Here is a 15781-nt window from a genome sequence, read left to right on the forward strand (position 1 = left end):
AAAAATGTAAACAATGACCGACTTTATTTTCTTCAGCTCCAAAATCACTGTGGACAGTGACTGCAGTCATGAAATTAAAAGACACTTGTTCCTTGGAAGAACTGCTATGACAAATCTAGACAGTGTATTAAAAGGCAGAGACCTTTGCTGACAGAGGCCTATATAGTCAAAGCTATGATTTTCCCAGTAGTCATGTATGGATGTGAAAGTTGGACCATAAAGGCACTGAAGAATTAATGCTTTCACATTGTGGTGCTGGAGAAGACTCTTAAGAGTCCCTTGGACAACAGGGAGATCAGACCAGTCAATGTTAAAGGAAACCAACCCTGCATATTCATTGGAAGGACTGAATGCTAAAGCTGAATCTCCAATACTTTGACCACATAATGCAAAGAGCTGATTCATTGGGAAAGACCCTGATAGAGGGAAAGACTGAGGTCAAGAGAAGGGAGAAACAGAGGATAAGATGGTTGGATGGCATCATTGACTCAATGGACATGACTTTGAATTAAGTCCAGGAGATGATGAAGGACAGGGAAGCCTGGCATGTTGCAGTCCATGGGGTCACAAAGGGTCAGACATGACAGGGCAACTGACCAACAACAATATCTTTAATTTTACTTCTCTGAATGAAACCATCCTTGTTTAAAGTATTCTGATATGATTGAACACTTGAGGAAATAATATAGATAAGTTCAGTTCAGTTCAGTACAGTCACTCAGTCGTGTCCGACTCTTTGCGACCCCATGAATCATAGCACGCCAGGCCTCCCTGTCCATCACCAACTCCCGGAGTTCACTCAAACTCACATCCATCGAGTCAGTGATGCCAACTAGCCATCTCATCCTCTGTTGTCCCCTTCTCCTCCTGCCCCCAATCCCTCCCAGCATCAGGGTCTTTTCCAATGAGTCAACTCTTCGCATGAGGTGGACAAAGTACTGGAGTTTCAGCTTCAGCATCAATCCTTCCAATGAACACCCAGGACTGATCTCCTTCAGAATGGACTGGTTGGATCTCCTTGCTGTCCAAGGGACTCTCAAGAGTCTTCTCCAACACCACAGTTCAAAAGCATCAATTCTTTGGCGCTCAGCTTTCTTCACAGTCCAATTCTCACATCCATACATGACCACTGGAAAAACCATAAATAAGTTACTTGTTACTATATATCAAAAAGAAAATTTTTACTAAAGCAGAAATATGGGTAGCATATGCTACCCCTTATAATTTGTAACAAAATCTGGCAAATACTATGCTATTAAATCTAGCTTAAAAAGGCTTCTTGGCTGAAAAAAATTTATAAATCATGGCAAATTCATATATAAAATATTACAGTACAGTCATAATTACAAGTGACAAGTGAAAGTCACTCAGTCATGTCCAACTCTGTGACCCCATGGAATTCTCCAGGCCAGAATACTGGAGCAGGTAGCCTTCCCCTTCTCCAGGGGGTCTTCTCAACCCAGGGGTTGAACTCAGGTCTCCCACATTGCAGGTGGATCCTTTACCAGCTGAGCCACAAGGGAAGCCCAAGAATACTGGAGTGGGTAGCCTATCTCTTCTCCAGTGGATCTTCCTGACCCAGGAATCAAACCGGGGTCTCCTGCATTGCAGGTGGATTCTTTACCAACTGAGCTATGACGGAAGCCCTCACAGTTATAATAAATAAACTTAAATCACATGCACCAACACAGATAAGAATCAAAAACATGATCAGGGTGATTGAAAGTCAGTTGCAAAATCATACTTATTATTCAATTCATACAAGGATTTTCGATTTCAGAAATATAAAAGAATATATAGGAATGATTAAAACTCGATTAAAATTGAGAAATGGTTGCCTCTGGGAAGGGAAGAAGAATAAGAATATGAAGGACTACATGGGGAACTTCAACTATATCTGAAATATTTATTCTTCCAAAAACAGAAAAAATATAACCTATACTTGAAAGATGTTAGGATAAAAGATAATGAGTGATCTTTTATGAGTTTCATAGGTATTTTTTATGTTAATTTGATATTTTTAACATTTTGAAAAAAATCACTAAAATGATAATTCAGGGTACTGAATTCTAATATGACTTTTAACATTTCTGTTTGATCTGGAACACATTGCTTATCTGCTCTATTCTCCAATTCTTTTGTCAGTAAAATGAAGATGTTATTATTTGTCCTTTATTTTATACAGGCGGTAATTGGCTAAAAGCAACAACTGTAAAAGACATCAAGTTCTCTGTAGAATTAAAACACTTAAATCAAGGGGAAAAAACTTCTTCCCCTCTTACAAGAACTGCTAATCCTCAGGAGTAAGAAAAACTTCAACCGAAGACCACAAAAGTCAAAAGTAACTCAATTTAGCTTTTTTGTTGTACTCTTTGTTAGAGTGAAAGACATATTTTACTTACTGACATTTTTAAAATTAATATAAAACATAAAATGGTCTGATAAATAAAACAAATTAAAAAGTCATTTTTGTTATCTTTAGGTAAGACAGAGAGGGAGATGATGAAATAGAATAAGAAAGAAGGTATAACTAGAGCAACAGGGACAAAGGAACACACGTATAAGAATACTGAGACACTGGCCCTGGAGGAAAGACACGCGGAGAAGGCTCATCCATAACAAGCACTGAGAGAGCATGCAGGGGAGCCCCTAGTTATGAAGCAGAGAAAATCAGAACCACAGTAAATGTTCAGACTTGTCTGTGCCTCGAAATACCTTACATGATAATCTCTCCATTCCTTACAGGCCAGCTCAGCCCAGCTCCCAGTTCTCTCTGGCTTGAAGAAGGGGAGATGAAGCAGTTTTATTGGCTGTATTTCAATACCAGTCACTGGTCATGCTTCCTCCATCCTTACCTTTCTTCAGTTTAATCCTCTGAGATTCTGCCCTTCCCAATGGCCCAGTGTGTCTTTTAACAATATGCTTCTGCATTTGACTCTTCTTGAGCCCATATTATGATAATTTGCTTTTACTTCCAACTATCATTCAACTCAACGATGAATGATATCATTCCCCATTTCTACTACCTGTTCACCGATTTTTCTCTATAGTAAATATCACAGTTTTATCTTACTCCATTGTACATTCAAAATTTAGAAGCATAAATCTTAAAATTTCTATTGCTGATTTCTACTGATGTACCACAGAAATTCTCTGAATGTAATACTGCAGAATCGGTTTATCCAGTGCCCTCTGAGTTGGTAAGAGGGAGTGTGTCAGCAGAAGTTACTGAGAGGCTGGTTGTGAATATTACTCAGGAGAGAGAGACAGTTATAATGAACAGCCCTCAAAATGTATATCCACAAGTCAAACAGTCTCAACTCTGTACATGCAGTTTTAAAATAGACTTTAGGCTTCAGTGGGCCCTACTTCAGAAGTGCTCAAATGACATCTATGTCCAGGACATCAAAACTGGTGAAAATGTTAAATTTCTCAAAAATGTAGGCATGGAGCCCAAGGAGGGCTCCACTCAATAGGAGTTAGGACTCCCCACGTTTCTCACTGTGGTTCCTGGAACTGCCTCACCCAACTATTCCAGGAGCATGTCCTTTTTATTTTTTTTAGTATGTTGGAGTATAGTTGATGAACAATGTTGTGTTAATTTCAGGTGTACAGAAAAGTGATTCACTTATATGTATACATGTATCTATTATTTTCAAGTTCTTTCCCCATTTAGGTCAGCATAGAATATTAAGCAGAGTTCCCTGTGCTATACACTTGCTTCAGTCATATCTGTCTCTTTGCGACCCCGTGGACTGTAGCCCACCAGGCTCCATCCTCCATGGGATTCTCCAGGCAAGAATACTGGAGTGGGTTGCCATGCTTTCCTCCAGGGGAACTTCACGACTCAGGGATAGAACCTGCATCTCTTACATCTCCTGCATTGGCAGGCAGGTTCTTCTGGGAAGCCCCATTTTAAATATAGCAGTGTATATATATATCAATTCCGAATTCCCAATCTATTGGAACTTAATAACCCTTTATCTTGGTCTCTTAACATAGAATGAATTGCTCACCTGGAAAATGTTGCCACACCATCTGGATATTAGACTTAATTGCTAAATTAATCTATTTGCATCTTCAGCTTGGTTACTCACGGAACTGATGGTTAGCTTTGATTCTATGGTCAGATGTGCCCTGAGTTAAGGGGGACCTTCATACAGCAGGAAATGGCAACCCACTCCAGGGCTCTTGCTTGGAGAATCCCATGGATGGAGAATTCTGGTGCAGGCTACAGTCCATGGGGTCGCTAAGAGTCAGACACGACTGAGCGACTTCACTTTCACTTTCATGCAGCAGAAACTTAGAACACTTACATAGGGTGGCCATTCATCCTGATTTGTTTGAGACTGTCCCAGGGTAACAATTAATACTGCTCCCTTTCACTCTCGGAAGTGACCTGGTTTGGACAACAAATTATAAGGTCATCCTTAGGTTTTCGCCAATAAGGACTTCTAAAACTACATTTCATTTTTATAGTTACATTTAAAAGTAGAATATAAATTTTCAACTGTATTTAAATAGCAGATTAATCAATCCAGATGTGCTGTGTGATCACAGACTAAGGATTTATTGTTATAGTTTCAAAACTATATAAGAAGATATATGCTACTGAATGAGGACAAAAGCAATAGAAATTATTGCAGTCAGAATGAAGAATTACTAGGAAAAAAATAATTAAATGAAAAAGAAGCATCATAACTAGGAAGCAGGTTATAAGCCAGATATGACTCTAACAAGACTCAAATATACTTATTTCATCTGTTAGTCCTAAATCAGTATCTCTTTCCTTTCTATTAATACATGACTCCCAGATCCCAGCAAAAGCTCACTCATGCAGGTATTCTGGGGATCCCATAAGGTGTCCCGTATGGGACAAAGGCAAAGAACAAATTCTCCCCCAAAGCCTCCTAAAGAGAGCAAGACCCTACTGACACCTTGATTTCGGATTTCAGAATCCTGGCCTCCAAAACTGAGATAATAAATTTTTGTTGTTTATTGAGTTTGGGATAACTTTCCATGACAACTACAGAAAACTAATAGAGATGGAAAACAGGCTTAGGGAAGTAGTTTGTCTAAGGTCACAAAGCTAGAAATTTGGAGAGCAAGGGTTGAAAGTCAAGGAAATGTCTCCAGAGCTCTTTCTAGAACAATTCAGGGCAGGAGGAAAGGGGAACAACAGAGGATGAGATGGCTGGAAGGCATCACAGACTCAATGGATGTAAATTTAAGCAAACTGCAGGATAGTGAAGGACAGGGAAGCCTGGCATGCTGCAGTCCATGGGTTCATAGAGTCAGACATGATTTAGCAATTGAACAACAGGCTAAGACACTCTACCAAAATACCTTCTGGGAACCAAATCCATGAGGTCTGTGTCCCAGAATCATAAAGAATGTTTCATAAAAATACCTTATTGTGGCAGCGCTTTTCTTGGTATAGTTCTGGTAGAAATTCTGGGGGCCGGGTTGATAGATAGGGACAAATCCCTTTAATATCTCCTTCTCCTCCTACATAGCCTCTGTGCCCTTCTGCTTTTATCATCTCTCCTTCCACCAAGAAAAACTTCTCATGAAAACAGATTTGAAAATCACATCTAGTGGGCCCAGAAACAGTTTCACAGCTAGACAGAAGAATGAGTTCAAATAATGATGCCCTAGCTTTATCAGTTCAGTTGCTCAGTCGTGTCCGACCCTATGTGACCCCATGAATCGCAGCATGCCAGGCCTCTCTGTCCATCATCAACTCCAGGAGTTCACTCAAACTCATGTCCATTGAGTGGGTAATGCCATCCAGCCATCTCATCCTCTGTCGTCCCCTTCTCCTCCTGCCCCCAATCCCTCCCAGCATCAGGGTCTTTTCCAATGAGTCAATTCTTAGCATGAGGTGGCCAAAATACTGGAGTTTCAGCTTCAGCATCAGTCCTTCCAATGAACACCCAGGACTGATCTCCTTTAGGATGAACTGGTTGGATCTCCTTACAGTCCAAGGGACTCTCAAGAACCTTCTCCAACACCACAGTTCAAAAGCATCAATTCTTCAGCACTCAGCTTTCTTCACAATCCAACTCTCACATCCATACATGACCACAGGAAAAACCATAGCCTTGACTAGACGGACCTTTGTTGGCAAAGTAACGTCTCTGCTTTTTAATATGCTATCTAGGTTGGTCACAACTTTTCTTCCAAGGAGTAAGCGTCTTTTCATTTCATGGCTGCAGTCACCATCTGCAGTGATTTTGGAGCCAAAAAAAAAAAATAAAGTCTGACACTGTTTCCACTGTTTCCCCATCTATTTGCCATGAAGTGATGGGACCAGACGCCATGATCTTAGTTTACTGAATGTTGAGCTTTAAGCCAACTTTTTCACTCTCCTCTTTCACTTTCACCAAGAGGCTTTTTAGTTCCTCTTCAATTTCTGCCATAAGGGTGGTGTCATCTGCATATCTGAGGTTACTGATATTTCTCCCGGCAATCTTGATTCCAGCTTGTGCTTCTTCCAGCCCAGCGTTTCTCATGATGTACTCTGCATAGAAGTTAAATAAGCAGGGTGACAATATACAGCCTTGACATACTCCTTTTCCTATTTGGAACCAGTCTGTTGTTTCATGTCCAGTTCTAACTTGCTTCCTGACCTACATAGAGGTTTCCTATTTGGAACCAGTCTGTTGTTCCATGTCCAGTTCTAACTGTTGCTTCCTGACCTGCATATAGGTTTCTCAAGAGGCAGGTCAGGTGGTCTGGTATGCACATCTCTTTCAGAATTTTCCACAGTTTATTGTGATCCACACAGGTAAAGGCTTTGAAATAGTCAATAAAGCAGAAATAGATGTTTTTCTGGAACTCTCTTGCTTTTTCTACGATCCAGTGGATGTTGGCAATTTGATCTCTGGTTCTTCTGCCTTTTCTAAAACCAGCTTGAACATCTGGAAGTTCACAGTTCACGTATTGCTGAAGCCTGGCTTGGAGAATTTTGAGCATTACTTTGCTAGTGTGTAAGATGAGTGTAATTGTGCAGTAGTTTGAGCATTCTTTGGCATTGCCTTTCTTTGGGATTGGAATGAAAACTGACCTTTTCCAGTCCTGTGGCCACTGCTGAGTTTTCCAAATTTGCTGGCATATTGAGAGCAACATATAGAGTTTTGCCAAGAGAACACACTGGTCATAGCAAACACCCTCTACCAACAACACAAGAGAAGACTCTACACATGGACATCAACAGATGGTCAACACTGAAATCAGACTGATTATATTCCTTGCAGCCAAAGATGGAGAAGCTCTATACAGTCAGCAAAAACAAGACCGGCAGCTGACGGTGGCTCAGATCAGGAACTCCTTATTGTCAAATTCAGACTTAAATTGAAGAAAGTAGGGAAAACCACTAGACCATTCAGGTATGACCTAAATCAAATTCCTTATGATTATACAGTGGAAGTGAAAAATAAATTTAAGGGACTAGATCTGATAGACAGAGTGCCTGATGAACTATGGATGGAGGTTTGTAACAATGTACAGGAGACAGGGATCAAGACCATCCCCATGGAAAAGAAATGCAAAAAAGCAAAATGGCTGTCTGGGGAGGCCTTACAAATAGCTGTGAAAAGAAGAGAAGTGAAAAGCAAAGGAGAAAAGGAAAGATATAAGCATCTGAATGGAGAGTTCCAAAGAATAGCAAGGAGAGATAAGAAAGCCTACTTCATTGATCAATGCAAAGAAATAGAGGAAAACAACAGAATGGGAAAGACTAGAGATCTCGTTAAGAAAATTAAAGATACCAAGGGAACATTTCATGCAAAGATGGGCATGATAAAGAACAGAAATGGTATGGACCTAGCAGAAGATATTAAGAAGACGTGGCAAGGATACACAGAAGAACTGTACAAAAAAGATCTTCACGACCAGATAATCACAATGGTGTGATCACTGACCTAGAGCCAGACATCCTGGAATGTGAAGTCAAGTGGGCCTTAGAAAGCATCACTATGAACAAAGCTAGTGGAGGTGACAGAATTCCAGTTGAGCTATTTCAAATCTCTAGCTTTATACTACCTATCAAAAAATATCTCTAAGATAATCAATAAGCTCTCCAAATAGACAAATATTAGCTAAAAAGGAAAGTGAAAGACAAGTAATAGGAACATTCTCAAAGTAAGCGAAGCTATTCTCTGGATTCTTTCTTTAATATTATATTTTACACGTTGATGTACATCCAATATATGCAAGATCTCGCTTATGACGAAATTATTCTGGCACCTCCATCTACACTTTCCAATTTAGTGAACCGACCATTTTTTCAAAGAATATCTCTGAAATGTGCCTCATGAAGAAACATTTCTAAGGAAATGCTGCATAATTTAGACTCACCTTTTTTCTGTTAATAGAGCTGATTTAAGGTATCTCCAGAGCAAGATGCAATTTTGTGAAACATTAGGAAAATAAGAAATAGCTCAGTGTTTCAGAATATGAAGCAAAGGGCTTCATTTTACTACATCTTGGGCTCTGAACTCAACAGACCTATCTGATTGTCTCTGAATGCAACATTGCAGCCCCTAGAGATATACATTATTTATAACTTCTACAGAAATTCTACAAAGCTAATGCACAGTACTCTTCCAAACCAAATAAATAATATCCTAATTTTTGTTATTCTACTGGTTTCTGGGACTTCTGTTCAGTCAAAAAAAAATAGCTTACATTTCTATAAATAATAATACTGGCAACTTTTCAAAACATTAGCAAACATTAGCAAGTTTTATGTTAACCTGGACTCTCTGACTGCTTCTGTATTTTCTTTCTCCTTCCACCCTCTAAATACAGATATTGCCTCAGGTTTAATCTATGATCCCTTCCTTTTTGTATGTACAAAAACGCTTTTCTTATAACCACGATGATATCCATTGCCTCAAATAACAACTGTACTCAAAATTCTCTGCTACGCTTGACTTAAAAAAAAAATTAAATAAGTAGAAATTACTCAACATATCTTTAACACAATACTAGCAATACAGTCAATAGGAAACAATAGTGGTGTTTCCCCATTAAAGTAAAAAAAAAAGGTAAAGACAGTAAATAATTCCATTGTTAAATTTTTACATTATTTTAGAGGAAATAGACAATATAATTAGGCAAGACAAAGAAATGAGAAGTATAAACATTGTAAGGAGGAGATAAAATTATCTCTTATTCAGCTGATTGAATTAGCAGGGTCATCATGTCTCAAAACCTCAGGGACCACCCTTTCCATTATATTCCAGTCATGCTGGACTGTGAACTGTCATGGCTGTATACCTTAAAAATCAATAGATTTTACTGATAAACTATTATAAACAATAAGAGAATTTAGTAAAGTGATTTGGCAAGACCAAATTTAAAATAGCAATTTAAAAATACTAAAATACCTAATAAAAACTCAACATTAAAAGTGCAATATGAGACTTCACAACTGCACAATTATGAAATTGCACAATTGCAATCATCTCACACATTAGCAAAGTAATGCTCAAAATTCTACAAGCCAGGCTTCAGCAGTATGTGAACCATGAGCTTCCAGATGTTCACGTTGGTTTTAGAAAAGGCAGAGGAACCAGAGATCAAATTGCCAATATCTGCTGAATCATCAAAAAAGCAAGAGAGTTTTAGAAAAACATCTACTTCTGCTTTATTGACTATGCCAAAGCTTTTGACCGTGTAGATCACAACAAACTGTGGAAAATTCTGAAAGAGATGGGAATACCAGACCACCTGACCTGCCTCTTGAGAAACCTGTATGCAGGTCAAGAAACAACAGTTAGAATTGGACACGGAATAACAGAACTTGTTCCAAATCAGAAAAAGAGTACGTCAAAGCTGTATATTGTCACCTGCTTATTTAACTTATATGCAGATTACATCATGTGAAATGCCAGGCTGGATGAAACACAAGCTGGAATCAAGATTTCTGGGGAAAATGTCAATAACCTCAGATATTCAGGTGACACCACCCTTATGGCAGAAAGCAAAGAACTAAAGAGCCTCTTGATGAAAGTGAAAGAGGAGGGTGAAAAAGTTGGCTTAAAACTCAACATTCAGGAAACTAAGATCATGGCATCCAGTTCCATCACTTTATGGCAAATAGATGGGGAAACAGTGAGAGACTTTACTTTGGGGGCTTCAAAATCATTGCAGATGGTGAGTGCAGTCATGAAATTAAAAGACACCTGCTCCTTGGAAGAAAAGCTGTGACCAACCTAGACCAACATTAAAAAGCAGAGACATTACTTTGCTAACAAAGGTCCATCTAGTCAAAGCTATGGTTTTTTCAGTAGTCATGTATGGATGTGAGAGTTGGACTATAAAGAAAGCTGAGTGGCAAAAAATTGATGCTTTTGAACTGTGGTGTTGCAGAAGACTCTTGAGAGTCCCTTGGACTGCAAAGGAGATCCCACCAATCAATCCTAAAGAAAACAAGTCCTGAATATTCATTGGAAGGACTGATGCTGAAGCTTAAGCTCCAAAACTTTGGCCACCTGATGCGAAGAACTGACTCATTTGAAAAGACCTTGATGCTGGGAAAGATTGAAGGTAGGAAGAGAAGGGGATAATAGGGGAGGTGGTTTGATGGCATCACCGACTCAATGGACCTGAGTTTGAGTAAGCTCCAGGAGATGGCTATGGACAGGGAAGCCTGGCGTGCTTCAGTCCATGGGGTTGCAAAAGAGTTGGACATGACTGAGCGACTGAACTCAACTGATGAGACTTCTGGTTTCTGGTCCAGCATGTAAGGAGCTTAGAAACTGTCATTCTGCCATAACAAATAAAAAGCAGAACAAACTAAAAAAAATTGACAACTCTTCTCAAATCTGTCATAGAACTGATGTCATAGAGCAAACCACTCTTCCAAAAATTTGGGAGACAAACAGGAGGTTATAGAGACTCACAACTTAGCAAAAATCTCCCTGGGAATGAGTATTACAGTAGGAAAATCTAAACTATAACTGCCAAATTGCTGGAGACTCAGTGTGGAAAAAAGCCTGAGATTTAAAACTCAAGGTGATACAGTCATTTGCAAGACCTCATACTTTTGTGGGTTTTACCTCCAAAATCCCTAACAGGTTCACACAGTGAAAATCAGAGAAAAGAGGCCCTCAGAGCTTCTAGCCAGATAAGGGTGGAAATAAACATTTTGAAATATACAAAAGCATTCTGTTCTTCATAGAAAAATCTGACTTCAAGAAAAACTTTTTTACTTATTTCATCAAAGCCTAACTGATCTGGGAGAAGAGAAATACCCAACTCTAGTCTACTCTAGCCATCCTGTTCACCTAAGATGTAAGGGGAGCAGGGGACAGGAATCTGAGAAGCACCAGTGAAGTTCACAGTCCAGGGTCATTAGCTCACTAAAAGACTGAGACCTAATCACAAGACTATAGAATGCTTCTCCACCCCCATACCTTACTACAACACCACTAAAGGCATATTTGAAGCAATTCCTTTTACCCAGTAAATTGACACTCAACAAAAATTAAAGAGCAAACTAAAAAATAAAAAATACAGTTTGAAACCATAGTGAAAGCATAGACTAAGGTATGGCAGGAATGTTGGAGTTATCAGATTCAGAAGATAAAACAACTATGATTAATATGCCAAGGGACCTAAGGAAACAAATAGACAATATGGAAGAATAGGTGGGTAATGTAGGGAGAGAGATGGAAATTCTAAGAAAGAATCAAATAGAAATGCTAGAGATAAAAAATACTGTAATAGAAATGAGGAACACTTTTGATGGGCACATTAGCAGATGAGACATGGCAGAGGAAAAACCTCTCTGACAAGAATGTCAGTAGAAAATTGCAAAATTGAAAAGCAAAGAGGAAAAATATGGATAAAAGCAGCGGAGAATATTCAGTAACTATGTGACAACTATTTGGCAAAACTAATACAGTTATGTAAAGTTTAAAAATAAAATAAAATTTAAAAAAAAAAGAAGTATAAAATAATATAGATATAAAATACAAATAGATATAATATAGATATAAAATACATTTTGTATGGGAATACAAAATGGAGAAGAGACAGAAAGGATGCAGAAATTCTCAACAAAATATTAGCAAACTAAATTCAACAATACACAAAATGGATTATGCACCATGATCAAGTAGAATTTATTCCAGGGACACAAAGATGGTTCAATATTTGCAAATCAATCAATGTGTTATACCATATTAACAAAATGAAGAAAATATCACATGATCATCTCAACAGAGGCAGAAAAAGCATTTGACGAAATTCAACATCCGTTTATGATTTTAAAAAAGACTTTTGAAGTTGGTATAGTAAAAATATACCTCAACATAATAAAAGCCACTTATAACAAGCCCACAGTTAACATCATACACAATGGTGAAAACCTGAAAGTTTTTCCTCAAGTCAGGAATGAGACAAGGATGCCCACACTTATAATTTCTATTTAACATAGTATCAGAAGTCCTAGCCAAAGGAATGAGACAAGAAAAAAAAAAATAAAAGACATTCAAATTGGAAGAAAAGAAGTAAAACTGTCACTATTTGCTGACAATTGACACTGTACACAGAAAACCCTAAGGACTCAGAAAACAAAACAAAAAAAGAAAATAAAACAACTATTAGAACCAATAAATGAATTGAACACAATATCAGGATACAAGATTAATATACAGAAAACTTGCTTTTCTATACACTAATAATAAACTATCAGAAAAATAAAGAAGAAAATGATCCTGCTTAGAACTGCATCAAAAAGAATAAAATACCTAGGAATAAACTTCACCAAGTTTATTTCAACTCTGAAAACTATGAACAGTGATAACGGAAAATGAAGATGAAGAAGATAAAGGAAAGATATTCTGTATTCATGGATTGGAAGATAATTGTTGGAATGTCCATAGTATCCAAAGTAATCTACAGTTTTAATGCAATCTCTATCAAAATACCTATGATGCTTTTCACAGAGCTAGAACAAATAATCCTAAAATTCATATCAAACCACAAAGACCCCAAATTGTCAAACCAACCTTGAAAAAAGAACAAAGCTGAGATATCACACTCCATGACATCAAAACATACTACAAAGCAACAGTAATCAAAATAGCATGGTACTGGCCCAAAAATAGACACATAGATCAATGGAACAGAATTGAGAGCCCAAGAAAAACCCCACACACTTATGGCCAATTAAACTGTGACAAATGAGGCAAGAATATACAACAGAGAAAAGACAGTCTCTTTAATAAATGGTGCTGGAACTACTGGACAGCAACATGTAAAAGCAAGAAATTAGAACATTCCCTCACACCATATACAGAAATAAAATTGACCTGATTAAAGACCTAGAGATAAGAGCAGAAATCATAAAATTCCTGGATTAAAACATAGGCAGAACAATCTTAAGTTGTGGAAATATTTTTTTTTAATCTGTCTCCTCAGGTAAAAGAAACAAAAGCAAAAATAAGTAAATCAGGTTTACCCAAACTTAAAAGTTTTTGCATAGCAAAGGAAATCATTGGCAAAACTAAAAGACAACCTACTTAGTGGAAGAAAATCGTAGCAAGTCATGATGGATAAGAGGTTAATATTCAAAATATATAAATACTTCATATAATTCAATATCAAAAGCTCAAACAACCCAATCAAAAAAATATGCAGAAGACTTGAATATACATTTCTCCAAAAGATACACATCTTTCCAAAGAAGATATACAGATGACCAACAGGCACATGAAAAGATGTTAAACACTGCTAACCATCAGAACAATGCAAATGAAAAATCACAATGAAGTGCCAGCTCACACCTATCAAAACTGTCATCCCCAAAAGTCTATAAATAGCAAATGCTGGCAAAGATACAAAGAAAAAGAACCTAGTAATCAGGATTAGTTTGTTATAATAAGGTACTAGCATTACCCATGAAGCAGTATAGTATTATTTGAAAGTGGGCTAAGTTTAGTGTAAATATACATTGCAAATTCTAGGGCAACCACCCAAAGAAGAAAGTGTGCTAAGAGAAAAATAAAATTATATAAAAAGTTCATTTCAAACCACAAAATGTTAGTAAAGAGTGGTATACAAAAATAAGAGAAACACAAAAAGTAGACCAACCCTCAACAAAATAAAGGTCATATGTAACAAGCGTACAGCTGAAACAAGTGTACAGCTAACATCTACTCAATGGTGAAAAGCCAAAAGTTGTTTCTCTAAGATCAGGAATAAGAGAAGGATGCCTACGCTTGCCACTTTTATCACCATAGTATTTTATTCATTGTAGTATTGGAAGTCCTAGCCAGAGCAATCAGGCAAGGCAAAAAAAAAAACAAAAAACCTAAAACCACTATTCACACATGATTTGATACTATATATAGAAAAACACCAATACAGTATACTAACACATATATATGGAATTTAGAAAGTTGGTAATAATAACCCTGTGTACGAGACAGCAAAAGAGACACTGATGTATAGATCAGTCTTATGGACTCTGTGGGAGAGGGAGAGGGTGGGGAGATTTGGCAGAATGGCATTGAAACATGTATAATATCATGTATGAAACGAGTCGCCAGTCCAGGTTCGATGCACGATACTGGATGCTTGGGGCTGGTGCACTGGGACTACCCAGAGGGAGGGTATGGGGAAGGAGGAGGGTTCAGGATGGGGAGCACAGGTATACCTGTGGCGGATTCATTTCGATGTTTGGCAAAACTAATACAATATTGTAAAGTTTAAAAATAAAATAAAATTAAAAAAAAAAAGATTTAAACAAACAAACAAAAAAAAACTCTCAGAAGGATCCTAGCCCACCAACACCTTGGTCTTGGCTTTCTGGCCTCCAGAACTGTGAAGCAGTAAATTTCTGTTGTTTAAGCCTCAAAAAAAAAAAAGAAAGAAAAGAAAATTCTGAAGAATCCACAAAAAACTCTTAAAACTAATCAATAAATTCAATAAAATTTCAGAATACAAAATCAACATGCGAAAATCACTTGTGTTCCTATACACTAAAAATAAACTATCAGAAAGAGTAATTAAGAAAGAATTCCTGTTGACGATTGCATCAAGAAGGATAAAATACCTCGGAATAAATCTAACCAAGGAGGTGAAAGACTTGTAACCTTAAAACTCTAGGAAAATGATAAAAGAAATTAAAGAGACTGATAAATAACAATATATTGCATGCTCATGAAGTAGAAGAACTGATATTGTTCAAATATCCCTACCACCTAAAGCCATCTACTAATTCAATGAAAACCCTATCAAAATTCCAATAGCATTTTCAACAAGAATAGAACAAATGATTCTAAAATTTGAATGAAATCACAGAAGACCCAGGATAGCTAAAGGAATCTTGAGAAAGTATAAGCACTGAAGGCATAATGCTTCCTGATTTCAAGCTATATTACAAAGCTATAGTAATCAAAACAGTATGAAATTGGCATTAAAAACAGATACATTGATCCATGGAATAGGATAGAAACCCCAGAAATAAACCCATGCATATATGGTCAATTAATTTATGTAAAAGGATCCAAGAATATGCAATGGATAAAATTTAGTCTCTTCAACAAATGGTATTGGAAAACCTGAACAGCCACATGCAAATGAATATACCTCAAACAATAAACTTACACTATATACAAAAATCAACTCATAGTTGGTTAAAGACGAACATAAGGCCTGAAACCATACAACTCAAAGAAAACACAGGCAGTAAAATCTTTGACATTGGTGTTAACAGTTTTTTTTTTCAATCTGACACCAAAAGTAAAGAGAAAAAAGCAAA

At 37.3% G+C, this 15781-nt stretch overlaps 1 long non-coding RNA gene across 3 annotated transcripts in view; it reads right to left on the reverse strand.

Annotated features, from left to right (window-relative positions):
• LOC123330542 overlaps positions 1-15781 on the reverse strand; it is a 521303-nt gene that overhangs the window by 305663 nt on the left and 199859 nt on the right. Inside the window, exon 3 of one of the 3 annotated variants that reach the window (XR_006640300.1) lies at positions 4317-4399. The exons of the other annotated variants lie outside the window; for them this stretch is intronic. This is a non-coding gene — a long non-coding RNA (uncharacterized LOC123330542). Of the gene's footprint in view, positions 1-4316; positions 4400-15781 lie in introns of those variants that run through there. 3 annotated transcript variants of the gene reach the window in all.

Source organism: Bubalus bubalis, chromosome 19 (assembly GCF_019923935.1).
Source record: "Bubalus bubalis isolate 160015118507 breed Murrah chromosome 19, NDDB_SH_1, whole genome shotgun sequence".
NCBI lineage: Eukaryota > Metazoa > Chordata > Mammalia > Artiodactyla > Bovidae > Bubalus > Bubalus bubalis.